General features: G+C 47.9%; 1 pseudogene; it reads left to right on the plus strand.

Annotated features, from left to right (window-relative positions):
• Positions 1-15,681: 15,681 nt before the first annotated feature.
• LOC120837009 lies at positions 15,682-20,861 on the plus strand (annotated as a pseudogene).
• The last annotated feature ends 4,525 nt before the right edge of the window (positions 20,862-25,386 follow it).

Raw genomic sequence — 25,386 nt, forward strand, 5'->3', positions numbered from 1 at the left:
TGCACAACACAATCCTATCGAGCGTATAAATAAAGACAATTAACAGTCCTATTGGCCGTAGCACGGCTTGAGACGCACGAAGTGGACGGCATTCGGTCGTTGAAGGTGGCGCGATGAAGTCTGTGTTTCGTCGGACATAACCTCGTAGTTCGGATCCCCGAGTCGACGAAGCACGTTGTGGGGTACAAATTAGCGCTTGAGGAGTTGCTCGCTGATACCATGGCGGCGAATCAGTGTCCACACCCTGTCTCCAGGCTGGAAATGGACGTCCCGACGACAAAGGTTGTAGCCGCCAGTGTCGCCACGTTGTTGGGTTTAATCCCAAGTCTGCCAATCTGACGGACTTCTGCCCGTTGGGCAACACCCTGGGCTTCGTCACTTGTGTTGACAGCCGGTTCGTGGGGTAACATCACGTCCAGCATTGTCGTTACCTAGCGACCATGAACCACTTGAAAGGGTGTCACCCCGGCAGTCTCTTACACGGCCGTGTTGAAGTCAAATGCGACGTATGGCAACACCTCGTCCCATGTCTTGAGCTCCACGTCGACGTACTACATGCATATCATGTCGGCGATGCTCTTGTCGAGTCTCTCCGTCAGCGTGTTGGTCTTCGGTATGTACTATCGGGGAAAAATGAAATGCGGACAGAGGAGCGCGTGGCTCGCGGTACAGGCTGCGCCGCCTGGAATGAGCCTAGGGGCGAGGGTGCGTGGCCTACTTCGATGTGTTCACGCCCCTCAATTGGCGCTTCCCCAGCTTCGGCAGTGCGCCTCTCAGTGCGCTGAAAGCTGTCACCGCTATCTTTGCCTGCTCGGCGAGTGCGGCGAGCTTTGCACCGCACGCGCTGAGCCAGCAAAGATAGCGGTGATAGCTTTCAGCGCACTGAGAGGCGCACTGCCGAAGCTTGGGGAGCGCAGAGCGAAGGGCGGGAACACATCGCAGTAGGCCACGCACCCTCGCCCCTAGGCTCACTTCCAGGTGGCGCAGCCTGTACCGCGAGCCACGCGCTCCCCTGTTCGCATTTCATTTTTCCCCGCTAGTACGTAGTGGAGCTACGATGGCTGGTGTGGCTGAGATTAGGGGTTTCTTGCGTCAGTTGGGCCATAAACGATGATCCCACGTCTCTGATCAAAACTTCGGGAGCTCCATGCCGGAGGTCGATGGATTTGATGAAAAACTTGACGACTTCTTTAGCAGTCCCTCAAGGAAGGGATTTCGTTTAGACGTTCTACTTGAGATAATCTGTGACAACGATTATCCATGCTTCCTTGCTTCAACGGTGAGAAAGGACCAAGTAGAACCATTACGACCAGCTGGAACAGTGTGGTCGGTGGAGCAATCGCCTGCAGTTAACCTGCGGCTTCGTCGGCAGTTTCTTGCGTCACTGGCACTCGTAGCACGAAGTGTGTAGAGGTAAACGGTCTTTGGGAGCTTGGGCCAGAAATGCCTCTCACGAATTCGGTCTTGCGTAGGACTGTAACCAAGGTGTCCGGACAACTGGTAGTCGTGGCATGCTTGGATGATCTCCTCTTTAAGGTCGGTAGGGATAACAAGCAGCCATAGCGAGCTGTTGTCACCGAAGTGTTCCTTTTAAAATGAAACTCGGAGGACGAAGGTCTGCAGGGCTCTCGAGACGACACGGGGCTAGTGCCCCCTCGTCCTTCAAAGTGCTCAATTAGCGAGCACAACTCAGGATTGTCCATTGACATCGTGCCATGTCGTCGGTGTTCACTGCATCAAGGAAGCACACAGGCCGTCGGCTCTCTCTGCTTGCTGCCTGGCGTGTAGACCAGAGTCATGTTAACTCCTGCAGTCGGATGCCTCATCGAGCGAAACGTCCTGAAAGGCCCTTCAGGCTCGTAAGCCAGCAGAGCGACTGGTGGTCCATGACAACGCGGAACGGGCTCCCTTATTAGTACAGGCGAAACTTTGTGATTGCACATACGACCGATAGACATTCCTCTTTAGTCGCGGAGTAATTTGTCTCCCCTTTGGACAGTGTCCGACTTCACAGGCCATGACTCCCTCTGTGCTTTCTTAAACTTTAACAAGTACCGCGCCAAGTCCTGCGTTACTTGCGCAGAATGAATCTCAGTTTCCGAATCTTGATCGAAGTGTCCGAGAACCGTAGGAGTTAGGAGTTGTTGTTTCAACTTGTCGAATGCCTGCTGTTGCTCCTCAATTCATTATAGCTCTTGGGAGTCCTTTGTGAGGATCGTGAGCGGTGCTGAAATCCTTGTGAAATTCCAATGAAGTGCAGTTATTACGCACAGTCCAATGAATCTTCGCGCGGCCTTCTTGCGTGACGGTGCTGGAAATGCCGAGACGGCGCGAGTCTTCCCTGGTCTGGGCGAATGTTGTCGCTCCTAACCACGTGCCTTAGGAACCTTCGTTCGTCATAGGCGAGCCGACACTTCGATGGCTTGAGAGTGAGGCCGGCGGTCTGTATGGCCTGGAGAGCAGCTCGGAGTCGTCACGAGTGCTCGTCGAAGTTGCTTGAAAATACTACGACGTCGTCGAGGTAGACGAGACTTCTCTGCCATTTTAGCCCAGCAAGTACGGGGTGCCCATGACAAGTTGGAAAGTTGCTAGGGCCGTGCATTGTTCAAAGGGCATCCCCTTGAATTCGTACACTCCATCTGGCGTGACAAATGCTGTCTCTTTTTCGGCACCGTTCATCGACTCAGGTCTGCCAGCCGGTCTAGCGTGTCGGCTCCGCTGGGGAGTGGGTAGACATCATTCTCCGTCATCGCGTTCAGCTGCCGGTAGTCCACGCAGAACCTAAGCTTTCCGTCCTTCTTAACCAGTGCGACTGGAGACGCCCGTGGATTGCTTGAATGGTATATGTCGCCGTTCGGCATTTCTTGCGCTCGCTCCTGGATAGCTTCTTTTTCTTTTATCGAGACTGGTATGGCGATAAATGGAGAGGGAGCGCGTCGTCCTCGGTAACAATTCGACACTTCGCGACGGTGGTTTGGCGCACCTTCGATGACGTCCCCAAGCAGTCACGGTATTTGGCGCGGAGGTCACTCAGCTGCCGTCGTTTTGGGCCCGGAAGCTTAGGGTCAATGTCGAGCTGCGCTGGCGATGTACAGTCTCCATGAGGCGGCGATGATTCTTCAGTAATCGCGGTGACTTCGGCGGCGTTTCGAAGTTCCTCGATGTGGCCCACGGCTGCACCTTTCGTGAGGTGTTGCGTTTCATTTCGGAAGTTCGTCACGAGGACCACAGTCCGCCCATCCTGAAGTTCAGCTACTCCTTTTGCGACGCCTATTCCTCTTCCCAGGAGCAATTGAAGGTTGCCTTCTAGGACAACTTCGCCGCAGGTAGCTGCATCGGCCTCGACGGGTACGACAACACTTGATCGCGGCGGCAGATTTTCACGGTTAACTGCGACTGTGATGGAGGCTGACGCAGTTTTTTTTTTTTTTTTTTTTGAAGACGGAATAGGTGTCCGCAACGTCAATTTGTTTTTCCAAGGTCGAGGACGGTGCCGTATCCACAGTGAACTTTAATGCCAAAAATGACATCTCTCGAACAGTCTTGTAGAATTATGATGTTCCCAGGACACGTCTCGCCGTGAATTTCGACGCGAGTTGTGCACCTTCTGATAAGCGTGATGAGGTGTCCTCCGGCGGTTCGTATTTGAGATCCATCCCACTGCGCCATGACTTTTCGAAGGCGTCGAGAGAGCCTCCCACTCGAGACTGAATAGTCGTCTCCAGAGTCCGCGAGTGACGACTAGTCCTGGCTGTCGATAACACCTTTTTAGTTGTTGGGCGCCGTTGCCGGGGCGTCATTGCGAGGCGAGGCGCCGGGATAGTGGGAGCGCTCCGGCGTTCTTGGAGGCTCTTTACATTGGTCGACTTCGGCAACGCCACCTTCAGGTGTTGTTGAGCTCAGTTTTCCTGGCGACACAGGGAACACAGGCTGTCTCAGCGAGGTCGTGGCGCTGGAGACGCTGAACGTCTGGGTCACGGTGAGCGGGATTCATGGCGCAGAGGTGGCGCTAAAGATGGCGAACGTCGGATGTAGTTCTCGATGTCGCGAGGGTGTTTGCAGTATCTTGGCTGAGGGTTGCCCGGGTGGCACTTACGCAGCCCCAGTTGTCGGTAGAGGCATCGATGGTAAATCTGGTCGGCTTCACCGCAATGAGAGCAGATGGGTTGACGATTCGCTCTCCTCCAGACGTCGGTTTTCCTTGGAGCATTCTGGTCTCAGCAGCCGCACTGATGTCATTCGTATCGTCATGTGGTGTACGCCTGCGTTGGTGAATCCTGTCTTGGCGCCACTGGGTAATCTTTAGTAGCTGGCGGCGATTTCCGTGCAACCGCAGCATTGGTCAGGCTGGGATTCTTGGGTGCTGCTACGCTGGCAGGAATACACCGGTTGAATTTCCCGCTGTACACCTTCGTGTACCACTTTGAATATTGACTGCAAAGCCGGCTGGTTGCCAGCAGGCAACAGCTTTCTAGGCTCTTCCCGGAAGACGTCTAGAATGACCTTCCGAATACCTGGAATACTCGAGCAAAGGTACCAGCTACACGACGCGAGAACAGCGAAGCCGGGTGGTCAATGGTAGTGATTGGCACGAGGTTGTAGGGCGCGCTCGATGTTCGTCGCATCGGTGACAATATCTTCGGCTGTTGTCGGAGGGATACGAACAAGGCCGCCAAAGATGTTGTCTCTTACGTCCCGCATGACGATTACAACGTTCTTCTCTTTTGTATCCTGAGGGTCGGCGCGGGCGCTCTGACGCAGGCGTAACTGCCCCACCCCTTTTTACAGCGCAGCTCTTAGGCGCCCGTTTCCGGCTTGAGCGGCGTTCCCATCGCCGTCGCCGTCGGCGTGTAACCGCGCGGTGCATTATGGATAACTTTCCCCGCTGAATTTAGCCGAAACATTTCCCGCTCATTCTAGCGGATAAATTTCCCCGCAACATCTAACGGAAATATTTTCCCGCTAAGTCTAGCGGAAATATTTTCCCGCTAAATCTACCGGAAAAGCTTCCCCGCTATATCCAGCGAAATAATAGGGAGTTTTCGTAGATCGTTTTCGCCGTCCCGCAAGGCACTCCGCAACCCGCTACGATAGCGGGAACTCCACAGTCAAGGCTATCGGCGCGCAGGCGCAGTTGCAACTTCTTCGTTGCGGAACGCTTAGCGGAGAAGGCAGCGCGGTCTACGAAAACTCCCTAATTTCCCTGCTAAATCTAGAGGAAACATTTCCCGGCTAAATCTAGCGAAAACGTTTCCCTGCTAAATCTGGCAAAAAGTTTACCGCTAAAATTTAGGGGAAATATTTTCCCGCTAAGTTTAGCCTTAAAATTTGCTCTCTAAAAATAGCGTTAATATTTCTCCGCTAAATTTAGCGGAAAAATTTTCCCGCTAAATCTAGCGGAAATATTTACCCGAAAAATCTAGCGGAAAAAATTTACCCGCTGAGTCTAGCGGAAACGTTTCCCCGCTAAACTTAGCGGAAAAACTTTTTCTAGCGGGTCACGTGACCTACGGGTCACGTAACACCCCCAGGTCACATGACCCCCCACGTGGACCCCCCCTCCCCCCGAGGTCACATGACCTTGGGGGATGGGGGAGGGTGTCACGGGACCCTCCCCCAGGTCACGTAACCCCCTAACGTCACGTGACCCCCCCCGCCCCCCCCCCCCCCCCGACAACACGTGACCCTCAGTACCCTTCCCTCCTCCTCCTCAAAAGCTGCGCTCCAATTCAGTTTTACAGGGAGTTGTAAACGGCTTTCACTTCTTTTTTACTGTCAATAGAGACAGGATCCTTTGTAAAAGGAAAAGAGGGCCTATGCACTGCCTCTGCAGGACCCATCTGGTATTTATCAGACTTTTTGTTTTCTAAACAAACACCATCATTACAAACTGTAATATACCAAGCAAGCGCCCACTCTAAATTGAAGATAATCATGGAGAGCTGGGGGATGGGCGCTTGGTAGGCACGATAGCGAAGGTGGTCATGGTCGGGTTCTCCCTTGGTTGGTCCGACCACGGAATTGCGAAAAGCTGCCGTTTGCAGAGTTAGTTGATTACGTGAACGCGTATAAACAAAGTGTCTGTTTTTTTACGTGCACAAAAAAGAATATTAAAATGTGATCGATTACAGATTAGCTTGTTTATGTGACCAACGCTTTAAATTTACTCTTCTGAGTTAGAACAAAAGAGCACCCCAGATTTCCTGGGCAGAACTTTCTGTGGAATTGAAAAGAAAGCTAGAGTGGGGAGAGGCAGCCAGTGCTAAAGAATCTGTGTTAGTCCACCAAGTACTTACGAATTTTGTTTGGTCTAGGTGTCAGTTTGGGTTTCGGCTTGTCAACCATACATTTGCTACAGTGCGTCTTTTTGTATGAGGATCGCGGTTGAGGGAGTTGAACCGCGATTGTAAAGTATTCCGACATATTCACATAACTTTCCCAACGTTCCCATGATTTCAATCGTAAGCCAACGCTTTGGGTAAAGCATTTAGACAGTCTTCCAAGGTACATTTCACCGTGGTAATCTCCTAGATTTTTATTTGTTTTGCAAATGATGCAGATAGACACCGTCAATTTAAGAAAAGCCACGATTTTTATGATTGTAGATAAACGCCCAGAAACAGACAGGGACAGCAAGTTGACGTGAACACTGGCATACTCGCAACTAACATGTATTATAATAGCAGCCTATGATGTTGTCATGAAAAAAGTCAATCATGTCTACAAATGGTGTAGCCCTCTATCAAGAAATTTATATTATTTCGCCAATAATATTGTGAACGTATTATTTGTACACCTCGTGCATTTGGCTTTAATCTCATACGCCTCGGGTGTCTCTCCAGATAATTTATTAGGGCATCTGGCAAAACATTCGGTGTCATCAAATGACTGGGGCCATGGGTAACGTCTGCAGTGCGCGGACAGATGATTGTTGGGTTTCGCGTTGCTCCTTTTGGTTACCGCCAAACAATCGAGTAGAACATGACCTGCGTTGGTGAAAGACCACCGAAACGTGCGGTGCCACACGATAGAAGAACTGTACATAAGGAATGCCTTATCATGTTTTGGAAGCGTCTTCAAAATCCCTGAATTAGAAAATGTATTTTTAAAGTCTTTAAATTGCCTGGAGTTTCCAGGCGCACTTGAATACCCCGGAGTTTGTTTTGAAAGGTATATTGTCTATTTAAATAACAAATTGGAATCTTATTTTGAAAGGTTAATTTCCCACAAGGTAATCAAGACGAACAATCTTGAATATTGCAGTTAAAGGACCCCTGAGTGAAAAAAACATTTTTCTTTTAAACAGTCCTAAAAAGACTGTTTTAAATAAAAAAGTTTTTTTTTCCATTCAGGGCCCTTTAATTTGAATATTGAAGCTTGTTCGTCTTGATTAGATAGTGTAAAATATTTGGTTGCAAATAAAAGTTTCTAATTTGTTATTTTACTAGATAATATATCTGTCGACAAAAACTCCAAGGTATTCAAGTGCGCCTGAAAACTCCAGGCCTTTTAAAGACTTTAAAATTACATTTTCTAATTCAGGGGTTTTAAATACGCTTAAAAACATGATAAGGCATTGCTTATGTGGAGTTTTTCCATCGTGTAGCTGCGCATGTTTCAGTGGTCTTTGAGCAAAGCAGGTCATGTTCTACTCGATTGCTTGGCGGTAACCAAAAGGCGAAACCCGACACCCAACATACATCTGGCCACGCACTGCAGACGTTACCCTTGGCCCCAGACATTTGATGGCACCAAACGTTTTGCCAGATACCCAGATAAAGTATCTAGAGAAACACGAGGCGTATGAGATTAAAGCCAAATTTACAAGGTGTACAAATGACACATTCATAACCTTAAAGGCGAAAGAATATAATTTTCTTGATAGAGGGCTGCACTATTTGTAGATATGAATGACGTTTTTTCATGGATGTATAATAGGTTGCTTTTTCAATAAATGTCAGTTGCGTGTACGCCAGTGTTCACGTCAACTTACTGACCCTTAGTATTTCTCGGCGCTTATCTACGATCATAAAATTCCCAGGCTTTCTTGAATCGACGCTCTCTATGGGCGTCAGTTGCAAGACAAATGAAATTTTAGGAGATTACCACTGTGAAATGTACCTTGGAAATCTGTCTGAGTACTGCAGTGAAAGCGTTGGCTTACGTTTGAAAATCGGTGAAATGTTGGAAAAATCATGTGAATATGCCTGCATACTCGATGATCGCAGTTCAACTCACTCAACCGCGATCCTTATACTAAAAGATGCACTGTAGCAACTGCCTGGTTCACAAGCCAAAGCCCAAACTGACACCTAGACCAAACAAAATTCGTAACTGCTTGGTGGACTAACACAGAGCCACTAGCACCGCCTGCCTCTCCCCACTCTAGCTTTCTTTTAATCCCACAGAACGTTGTGCCCAGGAAGAGATGGGGAGCTCTTTTGTTCTAACTCAGAAGAATACACTTAAAGCATTGGTCACAAAAACAACCTTATATGCAATGGACAACATTTTAAGATTCTTCTTTATGGACACAAAAAAACAGACAGTTTGTTTATACCCGTTCGCGTAATCAACTACCTTTCCAAATGGCACCTGTTTCCAATTCCGTGGTCGAACGAAGGAAGGGACCACCCGACCATCTACACCTTCGCTATCGTACCAACCAAGCGCCCACCACCCAGCTCTCCATGATTATCTCCAATTTAAAGTGGGCGCTTGCTTGGTATATTACAATTTGTGATGATGCTGTTTAGAAAAAAAAAGTCAAATAAATATCAGTTGGGTCCTGCGGAGGCAGTGCATAGGCCCAGTTTCACCTTTTACAAAGCATCCTGTCTCGATTGGAAGTAGAGAAACGGCTGGGGCTGTTGCGCCTGCAGGCCTTTGCTTAGCTGATGGCTGCTATCCGAACTGTCAGTTTATCGGCATCTTCTAGTCACATGCAGCTTTCACGTCATCATACAGACTTCCTGGAACAGCATGAATAAGACACAAGCTGACATTCTGGAGCAAAAATAAATTAGAACTTGCTTCACAGATCAACGATAGAACAAGTGCTGACTTAACCCTTCTCTTGTCGTCGACGGTGCAACGACCGTGATCACAGAACCATTAAACTCAACAGAGTAAAAAAAATAGTTTCTCCTAGAAGACATTTTATTAAGAACAGTGTGCATGTAGGTCTTATTACCTAATGGTACCTTAAAAATTATGGAAACGTAAAATCAATATAAACATCACCTAGAAATCGCCCAACTCGCATGATAGGCACATGCATACCAATCAACAAGCCTCTTGACATGCTTGTAGTGCTGGGATACAATCCAGGAATAAACGCCGGGGATGTAATCAAAATCTTTTGGGGTAGCACAATGCGCAAGTTTATCCTGAAGCTACTGCTTGTGCATGCACTTAAGATGCTTTAAGACTAGTTCACAATGTTGCAACCGACTGCCACAGAGTTGAACGAAGCATGGTTTACTGCTGCGAGGCGCGGTCCGAAGCCGTCACATGAAGCTTGAAGACTGCTTTTGTGGGACTCAGCCTTATTCGGTTGAAACAATGTCGACCAGCCTTACATTAAAACTGTATCCACAATTGGTTTTAGACCATGGTTCCAAGAATGTTTTAAGAGACTCCCTTCAGCTTTACCACAACCTCAGGTAATTAAACATTGTAGTAGGTAGAAAGCCGTCACATTCCCAGCTCTATCTCCTTGATTTTAACGTGTCTCCGCTCTACACGTGAGAGCGCCTGCCAGATGTGCGAGTTTCCACTGCAACCTTTGTACCACTACGAATCCTATACCAGATGAAAGCATCTTAATCAATTCGTTCCACATCTTTTATTAGCCATGTAAACTACTTGTGCACCCGCGGGTTCTACAAGTCACGAATAATGCCGGGGCAAATGAAAACGTTGCTAAGGCAAACAATAATATACATTATTAGCGACAGTAGTAGTACTCACGGTGGGACGCAAGGCTAGAGGTATATGCAGGGGCCGTGGACATCAGTGTCTGCTACCCAGTCAACCAGAGCAAGGTAATTAAATAACAAACAGACAACTAGAGGGAAAACAAGGGTGATGAGATCAACAGGGATCAGCTAACACACTTAAGGAACTCCAGTCCCGTGCACCTGAACCGCAACGACATGCACAGCAAACCGGCGTAAAGCACATGCCCTACGCGAGCGCATCGACATCGCCAGCTAGGAGCGCGTCTGATCAACCCGCCAAAATCCCGCTGGAAGCGTGGCAAAACCCAAGGACGTGCAAACCGGGAGTTTCGAGATGTTGGGCACAACTCAACGCTGTCGTTAGCGCGAGTAAGGACAAGAGGACACGCAGAAGTAAAAACTACCCCATTCTTCACGCGTGTCGCTTTCTCGAACACATCAAAGGCGTTTGTTTGCAGATCTGTATCCAAGCGTTTGACAACACAAAACATTTTAGAGGAACTGCCACAACTTCACCGTGTATACAAAGGAATCGCTTATAGCAACGAGAACTTTAGGAACGATATATTCAGCGTCTTTGCAGTGCTCCGGAGCTGCAAAACATTCGCGCGATTTTCAAGATAGTGGCGGAGACCGCTCAAATCGCCGAAAAAAGTGGATTGGCATCTGTATTACGGAGGCAGCGTGAACTACGTTCTTCGGAAGATCATCCGGCATATCTATCTACTCTTCCGGTATGCATAATAAATTTGTAATCAGCAAATTTACCTAAACTTTGACTAGACCCACGGACGTTGAGAGCCCTTTGTGTGCATGGACGGAGAAGAATCTAAACGAAACTGCTTTTGGCTTTAGATTGCGACAAAGCAATGGATTGCGACACGAGAGGCATAGTTTCAGTTCCTACCCCACTCTATTACAGGTTCAAGTTGTCTCTAAAAGCTAATCATTCATATTCGTTTGAAGTTCAACAAAAAAACGATGATTAATAAGTAACTTTCAGAGGACAAAAGAAGCTACAAAAAGAGCGGAAGCATCACGTAATAAACCTGTGCGCAGGTCAGAAATTGACGGCGTAGGCAGCGCGCGGCGGAAGCGTAACTTTGTGGCGGTGGCGATGCAGCGCGGTTGCGCACAGGTCTACCACGTGACAAGTGGCGGCTCCTCGCGGGCGCCAACAATATTTTCGCTTTGCGCCTTAAATATTGCCACGCGCGCAGCAGAGCGAGCGCGTGCGCAGCCGAACGGTTACTGCGCTTGACTGTCGCGCGGATGGTCCACGTTCGATTCCACTCAGCGGAATGCCTTTTTGTTTAAATCTTTAACCTTGGCGTTTACCTATGTTGGAGAACATTCGTCTGATTGAGTTCCGATTGCTCTACGCTACTATAGTTCTACGCCAAATGTTTCAGGAACCCGCGAGGGTACCTAAAACTGTGCATGGCTAGCGGAGCCAGTCTCGCCAGAGAGTTCGACCCAGCTGTCACGACGACTTCGACGCCTGCGACGCTTTGTTGTAATCTTCTGTTTCCTTTTGTTATAGACACAAGCTCGCCCCATTAAACGTTTCAGTTTCCTCAGTTATTCATCGTTCGCCACCTCGCCATTCGTGACATTTTTGTGGAGGGGCGGGGTAACGCAGTTCCGTTCAGCGTACCTCTACCAGTACCCGCAGTGCAAGATTGATTCCAGGGCCGACGAGAAGAAAGCTCTACGAGTAACTTGAAACTCGGGCCAGTCGCCGCATCCAGCGACAGGCTCCTGAATTGGGTTTGCTGCCAGAAGAGCCCAAGCCGAAAAAGACGACGATGGCCAACCAGTCGCAAACCCCGGCGTTTCTGCCGTGATATACCTGTCCGTCCTACCACGGACGGCTGCACCGTTCCACGGTGAACCCTATGAAGACGTCGTAGATATGATCGACCAATACGAACGAGTCGCCCGCCACAATGAATGGACCGACGACTAGCCTGAGCAAAACGCGTATTTCTCGTTAGAGGGGGTTTCCAGCTAATGATACACAAATCCCAAGTCTTCTCTGACATCATGAAATGTTTTGAAGAGCCAGCTGAAGCCGATATTTGTACGCCAGCAGCTCCAAGAGAGAGCCGAAGACCTACGTTGAACCAGAACACAAGGCCCCGACGAGAGCATCACCACCGTTGTAGAGTACATGCTGTGTCTGAGCGCACGCGCCGACCCTCAGGCTACATAAGAGAAGGTTGAAATCATCATGCGGGGCGTGAGAGACAACATCTTGGGCGGCCAAGCTCGTAGCCCTCCGGAAACAGCCGAAGATTTTGTCATCGAGGCGACGAACATGGAGCACGCCATGCAACCCCGAGACAATCAAAATCATTAAAACACGTCCTCGCAGCCCTCGCGCCGTGTAGCTGGTACCACTGCTCCAATATCCCAGGTATTCGCAAGGTCATTCTAGACGTCGTCCGGGAAGAGTCCAGAAAGCTGCTGCCTGCTGCCAACCAGCCGGCTTTGCAGTCAATATCCAAAGTGGTACGCGAAGGTGTACAGGGGGCAATTCAACCGGAGTGTTGCTGCCAGCGTAGCAGCACCCAAGGACCAAGCATGACCAATTCTGCAGTTGCACGAAAACCACCACCGGCTTGTTAACATTAACCGGTGGCGCCAAGACAGGATTCACCAACGCAGGCGTACACCACACGACACGAAGAACAACATCAGTGTGACTGCCGAGACCAGACTGCTCCAAGGCAAACCGACGTCTGGAAGACAGCGAATCGTCGACTCATCTGCTATCACAGCGATGAGGCCGACCACATTTACCGTCGATGCCCTTACTGACAACTAGGGCTGGGCAGGTTCTACCCGGGCAACCCTCGCCCAAGGTACTGCGAACGCCCTCGCGACATAGAGGACTACGTCCGACGGTCGCCCTCTTCAGCGCCGGATCTCCGCCATGAATTCCGCTCACCGTGACCCAGATGTGAAGCGACTCCAGCGCCACGACTTCGCTGAGACAGCCTCTGTTCTCTGTGTTGCCGGAAAAACCAAGCTCGACAACGCCTGGAGGTGGCGTTGCCGAAGTCGACTGATGTAAAAAGCAACCATAAACGCCGAAGTGCTCCCACTCTCCCGACGCCTCGCCTCACAATGACGCTCCGGCAACGGTGCGCAACAACTAAAAAGGCGTTATCAACAGCCACGACGTATCGGCACTCTTGGACATAACAGCAGGCTATTCAGTCTCGTGTGGGACGCTCTCTCTCCGCCTCCCAAAAGTAACGACGCCGTGGGACGGATTTCACATGCGAAACGCCGGAGGACACCTCATCATGCTTGCCAGAAGGTGCACATCTCGCGTCGAAAATCAGGGCGATAAGTGTCCTGGGAAATTCATCATTGTACGAGACTGTACGAGAGACGTCATTTTCGGCATGAAAGTTCTGTGTGAATACGACGACGTCATCGGACCTTGGATCAAACAAATTGACGTTCCGGACACCTATTCCGCCTTCAGATAAAACCCAAACTACGTCAGCCTCCATCAGAGTCGTACCAGACCATGGGAAACTGCCGTCGCGATCAAGTGTTGTCGCACCCGTCGATGCCGACACAGCTACCTGCGGCGAAGTTTTCCGGAAAGAAACATTCAACTGCTCCGGTGAAGAGGAATAGGCATCGAAAGACGAGTAGCTGAACTCCAGGTTGGGCGCACTGTTTTCCTATTGACACATTTCTAGAAAGAAACGCAATGCCTCTCTAAAGGTTCAGCTGAGGGCCATTGCGAAGAGCTCCGAAACAGTGCCGAAGTTGCCGCGGTTACTGAAAACTCATCACCGCCTCAGGAATACTGTACATCGCCAGCGCAGCTCGACATTGATCCCAAGCTTCCGGGCCCGAAACGACGGCAGCTGAGTGACCTCCTCACCGAATACAGCGACTGCTTTCCGACGTCATCCAATGTGCGCCAAACCATAGTTGCGAAGTTTCGAATTTTTACCGAGGACGAGCGCTCCCTGTGCATTTATCGCCATACCAAGTCTCCGTGAAAGAAAAGGAGGTTATCCAGGAGGAAGCGCAAGAAATGCCGAACGACGCAATCCAGCCTTCAAGCAATCCATGGATCTCTCCGGTCATACTGGTTGAGAAGGACGAAACGCTTAAGTTCTGCATGGACTACCGGCAGCTGTACGCGATGACGAAGAAAGACGTCTACCCACTCTCCAGGAGAGGCGACACGCTAGACTGGCTTGCAGATCTATGTCGACGACCGGTACCAAAAAAAAGACAGCATTTGTCACGCCAGATTAACTGTACGAATTCAAGATAATGTCCTTTGAACAGTCCACGGCTCCAGCATTTTTCTAGCTAGTCATGGACACCGTACTCGCTGGGCTGAAAAGGCAGAGAAGTCTCGTCTACATCGGCGACGCCGTAGTGTTTTCAGCAACTTCGACGAGCGCTCGCGACGACTCCGAGCTGTTCTCCACGCCATGCAGATTGCCGGACTCACTCTCAAGCCATCAAAGTCTCGGTTCGCTTATGACGATATGAGGTTCCTATGCCACGTGGTTAGCAACGACAGCGTTCGCCAAGACCATAAAAAGACTCACGCCGTCTCGGCATTTCCATCGCCGACACACAAGTAGGCCGCGCGAAGATTAATTGAACCACGTGGGTACCAACTGCGCTTTATTCGGAATTTCGCAAGGATTTGCGCACTGCTCACAATCCTCACGATGGACGCCCAAGACTTATAACTGATTGAGGAGCAACAGCAGGCATTCGCCGAGCTGAAACGACAACTCCAGACGCCTCCAGTTCTCGGACACTTCGAACAACGCTCGTGCCTCTCCGCAAACATCCGCTTGACCAGTTGCCGGATGTGGTAAGCAGACTTTGTTGCAAAGACGAGTGTAGTTGCTTTGCCTGGTGCTCGTGTAAGGAACATTACGCTTCTTTGTTCACTCATCAGCAGAACCCAGGGCACGTGGCTGGCGCACCAAGCTTGCTGACCCCAAGACCTAAGGATCGGATCGGCCCAGTGCAAGAAATTGTGGCAGCAACAATAAAAGTTACAGTTGTTCCGCTGGCTATGGTATGTTCTTGTGCACCTCTTGTCTACACGATAGTTGTCCTGCTGTACATTGTTATGGAAGTGACTAGTATCTTTATTGTTTGCAGGGAATAGGATTTATACATCATAGCCCAACTACACCATACTCCATGTGTGTCACGTGGAGACAGAGAGACAGCCAGGCTGGCAATAAAGAGGGTGGCCAATCACGTTAAACAAGCGAGGCTGTTAATCGACCTGCAGTATCGGCAGACCTTCTTTGCCTAAATCATCTAGCCAGCTCAGATAGTGTCTAATCTCTGTTTGATGAAGGAGGGCGATAGAGGCAGGCACCGCTCTTTTAGTTTCACAGTAGAAAAATATTGCAGTTGGTCTTTGGCAAAATTCTGTACTGCTCAAAAAGCTGGGATACCTTTCTCCCGCTAGACTTGCTGGCTGATTGGATTTTGGCCTGTAAAAAAATTTTGGCGCTTATATCTTGGAGCGTCTGAAACACTGCTTTGTTTCGCATGACTTTTAGAGACGGGCATGAGAAGACACCGATACATGCCTGGCAAATGAAAACTGCTTCATGCATGACAGAAAAGAACAAAAGTTGTGTAAGCTAGCTTACTAACTTTGTATTGTTGTGAATCCTGACACAGGTTTTGCAGTCTGGACATGCCAAACTACAACCTCCAAAAGCATAGCCCTGTCCACGAGTAAGTTTCTGCCCTTTTTAGGCAACGTAATCTTTGAAATGCAAATAACCTCCTGACATTGCACTTTTCAGGTGGCAACAAGAGAGCAAAGCAGGCAGTGGGAAGCCTTGGAATTACGAGAACACGAATATTTCAACCAAAGGGTTTTTAAAACCTTCCGCTGTACTGGCTATCTCGCATTCAAGCATCTTGTTTTATACAGGGGTTTCTAAAAATGTGTTTCAAAGCCTCGCAGAAGCAGTTGCCACCATGACAACAACTCGTTCCCGGTTGCCTTTACAGGATCAGCTGTTATTGACACGGATGAGATTGCGCTTGGGGCTCCTGTACGGAGACTTGGCTATTCGGTTTGGCATTTCTGTAACTGCAGTTTGTACCATTTTCTCAAGATGCTAAAGATGTTGAAGAAGATAATTCAGTACGTTGTGTTCTGGCTTCCACATGAAAGCATAAAAAACAGTATGGCGACATCTTTCGTTGAAAGTGGCTAGAGCGACACAACATGCATTTTCGATTGCACAGAAATCATCCTTCAAAGGCCAAGAAAGTTCATGGCTCGGGCACAAACTTTCAATGCTTACAAAGCAAATGACACTGTGAAGTTTCTGGTAGTGATTGCCCCCGAATGGGTTCATCATGTTTGTCTCACGTGAGTATTGTCGAAGAGCCTCGGACAAGTATATTGTCCGAAAGTGTGGGGTGGAGGACCATCTTCATCGTGGAGATGCAATCATGGCAGACCGTGGCTTCACACTGGATGCCCGTTTGAAGCTTCAGGGGATCAAGCTTAATTTGCCGGCCTTCACGAGAGGTAAGATCATTTGGTGGAATAAGCTAGAAAGGGAAAGCTTTGGCATACAATACTTCTGTTAGCCATCCTGGCCATATTTATTTCTTGGTTCTTTGCTTTGCAAGCTTTCCCATCTAAATTTTTCCAACTGTTTTTTCATATTTCCTTTCCTTTTTCTGCCGCATGTCCTGTGGTTAATGGTAGTGTGGCACATTGTTTTGACTACATTTGATCAAGAGAGAATCTCAACAGGTGCACCAGTACCGTGGCCAGGATTTTTTTTTACGGGGGGAGCCTTGTAACGCGGGCATGGTGAGGAAAGGGGAAGAGGAGGTGCCAGCAAAACTAAAAATTTCGGGGGGGCCCGGTCCCCCAGACACCCCCCCCCCTCCCTGGCTACAGCCCCGAGTTGCACACTTTTGTTTCGAGGTGACCCACATACCAAAAGTGAGTCTCCAGTCTACCTTACGATTTTGAACATGCTCATCCTTGCTGAAAGTTTTGTGAGCTAATGAAAAAATAGGTATGTAACTGAAAGTGAGCAAGCATAAATGTGGCGTGATACAACATTTTAAGTTTGCTCACCTTCAGTTACATACCTATGTTGGTTCCTACGTCTTTTTTCGTCAGAGGGACACTCAAATCACCAATACACATTGACTTAATATAAGCTACAAACTTATCTGGGCAATGCTGACCATGCCTTAACCAGCACTAGTGCTTGTGTGCACACAAATGACTCTGACACACTTGGTAATAACGTACTGATGGCAATGTGGCATGGCAGCGATAGAAACTGATTTCCCATGGCTTACTAGTGTGCCGTTGTCCGACTTACGGTTTATTTGGTTGAAGCTAATTATGCTCTCTCGTTTTCGTCCTTATTGTGCACTTTTTATTATTGTTCCGTTCTTACATTGAGTAATGAAGGAAAATGTATGCCTTAAGGTTAGATGTGTGCAAATTTTTGGGTTTAGGGCATTGAACACCTCATAATTTTTATATCTTTAGGTAAACCCCAGCTTTCCAAACGTGAAGTGACGGAAACACGACGAATACCATCATTACGGATTCCTGTTGAGAGGGCCATTGACCGTATAAAGACATACCGGATTTTCAAGTCCGCATTATGCATAACGTCGAGACGAACCAAAAGCGATATGGTTGTTGTCTGCGCTGGGTTGCGCAACCTCAAAGCACCACTAATTGCAAAGGGAGGAATTGGAAAAAGTGCCAGTGTTGTGTAAAAAAATTGCTCTAATACGCAAGCATCAAAGGCCATCCAGTGAACATTATTACACATGCTGTGCATGGGCACCTTACCTGTAATACATTTTCGAGACAAATCCCAACTAAAAAGCATTCGGGAATGCATACGCAGAGTTCTACTTGTTTCGAATTTTTGCTTCCAGTACGCAACTGCTGTCAATGCCAGTATGCACAGCATGTGCAACTATGCTCCCTGCATGCTGTTTGATGTTTTGCGAATTTCGCGAGAGATCTATTGTCTATGCTGTATGCTTTTTACATGTACAGACCCTGCCGATTTTAACCAGAACACTCAACGATTTTCTTAATTTCAGGAAAAAAATAATTTTGGGAAATCTAGGGCACATTTACCTAAACGGAAGCTGTACATGAAATTGATTTAAAGGGAGACAAATATCTTGGTGCTAGCATAAAAATAAGCTCGGGTACAAAGAAAAAGGAATTGCAAGAAGGCTCTATCAGTGTTCCGGTTAAAGCTACCAAGCTTTCTACATCGCCGATTTTTCTGGTTTTACTTTCACAATTTAAATATTACTGTCAAAATTACTCTTGTGAAGAGTGGAAGTGGGCACCCACTTGGGGGTAAAATTTTTTCCCTCATTTTGCTGCTTGAGTAAAACTTGAAAAAAGCATGGATGTTGTTTGCCCTCACAACAGTGCGCTCTGTGCAGGTTTAATGTTGCTGTGAGAAAACGAACGATTTTGTTTGGGTTATAGACTTCGTTTGATATCCATGTGCAATGCACAATGTCAATGTTCTGCTCTTCATGTTTCTGCAATGGACGTAATATCTCTGCCTCTGGTATTACACCTGTCACGTGAAATTCGTTAATTACTTCTGGTTGACTGAAGTGTAGAATTAGCCGGTGAGGGCCCTTTCGATATTTTTTGATATTTCCTTTTCCGTGGCGGTGTTTTCTATTGCTAAAGATGTGGTTCAGTTAGTAAACTTGGCATTGCAAAACTTTTTCTCAATGCTCATGCCAAGTGTTGCAAAATCTTGTTCTTTTCCTTGAATCATAATATGTGCGTATAGCTATTAAAGAAGATGGGAATTAATAAACTTCAGAAACCTTGTCACTGAAGAAAAGTTTAAAAATACAGCCGTTCTAGTCATGTCCCCGAAATAGCTTTAGGGCCAGTGGCCCCTTCCTAGGATTTTACAGTGCATACACGTGTTGTCAAGGGCGAAACAAATGGGGCCACCAACCTCGAAACTTCCCTACTTGGAGTGCTCCGCATTTGAAATGTTTCCTGTGGTAAATATAGTAATTTAAAAATAACTGCAGATTTTACGCTTCAATTCTTTGGAACATTGAACACCACTGAATACTAGGGGTGCACCAACATAGGAACATATGAAAATGAGAAAATGAGTACAAATCAAATAGCAAGCTTTGGTGTGATCATTAGTAATCCTGAGAAACTGTCCACTAAAAAAGTGAGACAATTGCGACAAACGGAGGAGGGTACTTCTTGGAGGCACAGAGTTTCCGAATATGTACCTGTTGGACTTTTCAAAACGATTTATAATAAATTTTTTCCGAATCTGCACTTAGTGTAGAACTTTCATTGCTTCAGACAATGTATTACGCGAGAAAAAGTTTGCATGTTTTTCTGTTGCACCGAGATAAATAGGTGATTTGACTATTATTAACTTTTTGAACAATATAACATAAAAAAAACAATCTTTTTTAAGCACTGAAGTGGTTTTGAAACCCTTTAAGTTATCGACGAGTCCTTAGCCTATTTTACCAATGTTACAAAACTAAGTGTGTGGACTCTTAGGATGGGTGGATGCTCCATACCTAACTTACTAAACACACAATAAATTTAAATCTTAAAATGCTTCTTTTGTTACACAATTGTATTAATGAAATGCTCCTTTGTTTCCACCACCACTAAATATGCACTTTAGCTGCCACACCATGCCTGATCTTAAGCACAAATTATTTTTGCTTCAAATAGAAACACTTCTTTAAAGCACACTTGCCATGTAGCCAAGCTTATGAGCCTGTAGTGCAAGAGGAGTTTGTTAAAGAGACCCGGCGAGTCGTCTCCCTTGGTGGGACTGTTGTTAGTGCAGAAGAGACACGGCTTTCTGCTACACCCGATGGCATCATTATAGATGGCATGGAGACGCATAAAGAAAAAAAAAAGAAAGTCGACTTTAAACAGTATGTAAGATCGAGTTGCCTATACTCCAAGCAGATGCTGAGTTTGAAACCTCTGTACATGTCCTCAAGACGTGGCAGCATTGAAGGAAAATAAAAACGACTCAGGCGTGGCATGTTTTCAGCAATGTAGGATTCGTCAAATGAGATCTTCAGCAGCACCGTGGATTTAAGGGACCATACATACAAAAAGCACAGCTGCCTCTCTGTGCACAGCATTGTTAGCTGTACTTGGCTGTAAAAGCCATAGCTCCCTTTCTTGGCCAAGTAGTAGTTTCCTTCTGTGCCTCTCACATCATACTTGCCTGTGGAAATTTTCTCTTTACAGTTTTCCACTTTAGGGCACTTAATCTCAAGTATGGCATCATGGCTCTCAATGATGCCATCTGGTGTAGCAGAAAGCCATGTCTCTTCTGCACAAACCGCAGTCCCACAAGGCGAGACGACTAGCCCAGTCTCATTTCCAAACTCCTCTCGCGCTACAGGCTCGCATGCTTGCCCATGCCGGGTAGAGGCATTCCCACGGAATTTGTTATTTGTGAGAGTCGCAAGCGCATTGTCAGGAAGAGTTGCTCCCATCTTTGGGACGCATTTGACGTTGGAGGCAGTCACGCGGAGTTTACGTTAGTCGGTCCAGAGAGCATTTGTCGTGCCCCTCGTCGTCGTCTCCAGATCAACTGCTGCTACACGAGGAATGACAACTAAATCTGTGTAAAATATGTTGCAGGGTGGGCAGCTTTCTGGCAAACATGTTGCATCTTCGTGACTCTCGTGACGGGGAGTTGTGTCCGTCACCTTGGCAGTGGGGCCCGCCTGAAGCTGCACAGGAGCTGTCAGTGTTTCGTGCAAAAGTGTTCCTGCAGTACGTACAAAAATATTCCAAAACAAATCACATTCACTCTTTGACAGAAAGAGAAAATATCCAAGAATGATGGAAGGTACTTAGGGCCCACTTATCAAGTTCCTACCCCGTGTTCCACTGCAATTGCCGGCGAAGTATTAAAATAAAAAAATATTGAAATAACAAAGCTATAAGGAAATAAAGATTTTCTGGGGCAATTCGTAAGTAATAAAAGTTAATGTGCTAAATATACTGAAAAAGAATAAAAACCTTTCCAAGGTGAATGTGGCTCCCAAATAGTATCAATCTATGTCGTTCAGCTTACGACCAGTTTAACTTGCTGCCTACATGACCTCCAAGAATAACACGGAACTAATGATTTTAATAAGTAGTAGCTGCATTGAATGGGATTTTGAGGAGAGACATGAAGAGATGGTGAAATCCCCCATGCTGTACTATTGCCTCGTCTCTCTAGGCGAACCATACGAGATGAGCATGACATGGTGCCTTGAGCTACCATGCATGTGAGCTTCGCTGGCTGGTTTAGGAGAGGAATAAGCAGGCCAGGAAAGTAGCTAGGTGTGCACAAGATGCCCACAACTCCAGTCCAATGTCAAACTCTCCCTGATTGAAAATGCACACCAAGCCGTACTATCAGAGAAAAATGAAATACGAACAGAGGATCGCATGGCTCTCGGTACAAGCTGCACCTTCTAAGGAAGTGAGCAATGGAGCGAGGGTTTGTGGCCTGCTCCGACGTATATACGCCCTTCGCTTAACGCTACCCAAGCTTGGGCACTGCACTTGTTGGGGTGCTGGAAGCAATCATTGCTATCGTTGCTCGCTCGACGCTTACAGTGAGAGGAAACTCGCTGCTTGTAGCAGTTTGCGCACACGCTGGATAAGTTACTAACAGCCGCGAGCTTCCTCGCGCCGCATGAGCAACGACCGCGGGGATACCTTTCGGTGCACCAAGGGGCGCTACGTCGAAGCTTGGGAAGTGCTGAGCAAGGGGTGTATGCACATCGGAGTAGGGCACACCCTCTCGCTCCTAGTCCCACTTCCAGGTGGCGATGCTTGTACCGAGAGCCAAGCGGTCCTCCGTTTGTATTTCATTTTTCTCCGCTAGTACATATATTTTTTAGTGAAAGTGGCCTATACTTGCCATGTATCTGGAATAGGCCTTGAAAAGGAGCTGTTGCATGATACTCTCGAAGTTCCTGGCTGTTCCGTAAAGCACGGAGCTGCTGGGCTTCCGGAACATAGGTGTCTGGGGTCTCGATGATCTCCTTTTCAAGCCTGAACCCAATGTTGTGGAGGGAAGCTGGGACGATGTTCCTTTTTGTGCCCCGGTTCAACTTCAACGCTTCATCGGTACACCCATGTCCAGTCAGACCATCACTTGCAGCGAAGTCCACCTTCCAGAGCACAGCCCCGATATGGCTGCACACTATAGCCTGGCCAGCCATGCAGGTGCATCCTGCAGTGATGACTTCGCCATCCATTTTCGCACACGCACACACATCGTTGGTCTTGTTGACGGACTGCGATCCCTGCACAGTCCCCTTCAAAAGCACAGTGGTTGCGTCAACCTTATGCACCAGCACTGCCCCAACCCCAGCCGCCCTTCAAACAATTGTAAGATCCTAGGCTCTTGTATTCATTGACGTCTTCCAAGTCGCAGGCCTTGGTCTGAAGGAGGTAGTAAATTATCTGTTGAGAACGGATATCTGGCCACTTTTTCACATTGTCGTTTCACTCTTTGATGCTCGACAGATGTGGGTACTGGTTTCCTGTAGAGAAAATTGTGGGAGCCAAGGGTGAAAGACGAGGCAGAGGGCACGTGACAGGCGGTCGGCGGAGAAGACACGAGCTGTCGCGAGACATTGCGTGCTGAGCGAGGCTGGTAGCTGGACAAGGAACGTCGAAGCCAGGCTGCCTAGCCTGGCCCATAACGAACCCGGAGCGGTCCACCAGCGAGGTCTGGAGCAAGACCGGTGGAAACGGCGAGCCCTGGTCATATGACCTGGGCTATGACGATCTCGGGGTGGTTCCGCAGCAAGACTCGGGCATTGATAGCCCGGGACACCCAGCCTACGCGGCGCTGGCGTGGGAAAGGCGATCCGCAGGCCTGGACACGGACCCCGACTGTGAGCTCTGATCGACGGGCGACAACAAGGGTCGACGGGCCCGGACTACCGGCTCTCGACGACGGGCAATCGAGAGGTACAGTAAACCCATTCGCTGTCTTCTCGTTGTTGTGTGTAACTCCCTGGGTGACGGGCGGAGCGCATACCGATCGGGTGGCGATTATTAGTATAGAGGGACTTCTCTAGAGAAACCCACAAAATATAACAATCAATAACACTAAAGTTTCAAAAATACCAGAACATATGAAAGCATCAGACGTTTTGCCCCCAAAACCAGTCATTGTTGCACTTTATTCTGCACTAGAGAGGAGAACCTGCATCTACCGCACACTACTTGCTACTGCAGTGTTGCTTTTCATCCTAGTGATTCTTGAATCATGTGCTCTAGCACTTACCTTGCTCATAAAACTATGAAACCAAGTTACTTGTTTTCACATACCTGTGTTGAAAGTAGATGGAATTGAGAGAAAAAAAAATAGATTCGTTGAAGGATTGCCTATTCTTATTTTCATTTTGGACTAGTTCATTCTCATACTGTCATTTCAATCTCTTCGCGCCGGCGTTTCACGTACACTTCACGGTACATTCAGCACGAAATACAAAACCTGCGCTTTTTTGCATTTCACTCGGACAGTGTGAAAACAAGAAGCACATTTTACCACTCTGATTAGTGCCCCAAACGAGCATTTCTCAGTGCGCTATCTGTTTTGATGACACCATTTCAATCCTAAGAAGAACGCCGGTGACTGTCTGCTTATACCGCGGCACTATGTTAATAACATGACAGTCTCGTCGCCGACTCGAGCGGCGACGATGCTCCCGCCCAGCGTGCCGACGAGCACTCGACCGGCTGTCGTGCGCGGCGGATGATTTCGGAACCTTTGACGCACGTCTTTTGACATCGAGCACACAAAGCGCATAGCGTTTGTTGTTACCTGCAAAAGATGGATTCCAAAAAAATTCAGTGCCCACGCGCAAATAATACCCAAATTGTCTTTTCCTGAGCTTAACAAACGTTCGACGAGACAGACGCAAACTCGCATGACTGATCCAGCGGCGATGCTCTGTCTTGAGTCATCGCCAGTTGCGGGTAAAATATTCTTATGACTCGTTTAGCAGACAACCATTTCATCGCAAACAGAACAGAACTGAGGGAAGAAAAGTTAGAAAAGGGAACGTACCTCCGATCTCCATCGTTGCCTTGTAGACGCTCGGTGCCGTTGCCGCGACATGGGGCGGCATGGGCGGCACGAAGGCAAACAAACACAAGGAAACAAAAGAAAACACACTTTCTCAATAGCGGTAAAACCAAGTAACTAGTGAGAATAAAATGAAGAAAACAAGAAGCTAAATCAGGATGGTATGAGGCAGACGCTCGGGGTGGCTCAGTCGAAGCAAGGGTTGTAACGCTTGCAACGCATACCACAGACGCATACCAAGACGGCTGCACATCAATCTCCCGCGTAACGGCGCGGCTGGCGCGGCCGTCACCGCAAGAAGCAAGAGGGGGGCGCTCTTGCGGAAAGGTCTATAGAAATAGGCGGGCCACGTAGGTCCGGTTTCCGAAATGCGCTTTTCAATGTTCTTTTGCTTTCGTGCGTTGCAGCCAAGGACGCGTTTTTTCGTCGTAAACGGACGGAATGCGTCCATGCCAATTTTTCAGAGTTCGTGGAATTCTTGTGATGTGTTGGTTGGACGCGCCGGAGTTCGTGGGGTTCTACTGCTGTGTTTGTTGGACGCGCTGTGTATGTTGGACCACCTTTTCGAGTGTGTTTGTGAGATGCCCGAGTTGGAGTATGCATCTATCAAAGATTAGAAGACATAGATTTTTTATTAGTTATTACTTAAAACTACGAGCACGTTTCTGATAGTAGTCCTGCTTTCCTCTCAATCTCCGTGGGTTTTGAGTGATGAGTTTTGCTTATCTTGAGGGCAGTTTTAATTCTATTTTATAATTTTCTTTTCGTTTTAAAAAAAAGTGCGTCCTTTGTAAATTTGCCGAGAATACGCTGCGTGTAATGATAGTGGTTTAATAAACATCTGGGAGCGATGGAAAAAAATTTTGCTTGTCCGTGTATGTGATTGACATGCAACAAATTATTTGAAACGCCCTATACGACACACTTGCACGACGTTCGGCCAATACTGAGCAAACGCATCATAGAGTATTCGCACAATATTGCGCGAACGCTAGGCCGGGGCAAAACGACTATACGGCAGTACCTGTGGGATATCAAACGATGGTGCAAAACTGGACATTTGAGCGATATTGGAACCGTCTTTCGGCTGGTACTGGCACGATAGTGCAAAGTATTGCCGTGCTGCTGGGGAACGGTGGTGATGACATCTGAGCATTGTGTTTCCAACGCTTATTTAACTTAATTTTCTTCTGAGGCGCGTGAAAGATCCCTTCTGTGACACATTAGAGATATATCAAAGT

Source organism: Ixodes scapularis, unplaced genomic scaffold (assembly GCF_016920785.2).
Source record: "Ixodes scapularis isolate PalLabHiFi unplaced genomic scaffold, ASM1692078v2 PGA_scaffold12__126_contigs__length_90152505, whole genome shotgun sequence".
NCBI lineage: Eukaryota > Metazoa > Arthropoda > Arachnida > Ixodida > Ixodidae > Ixodes > Ixodes scapularis.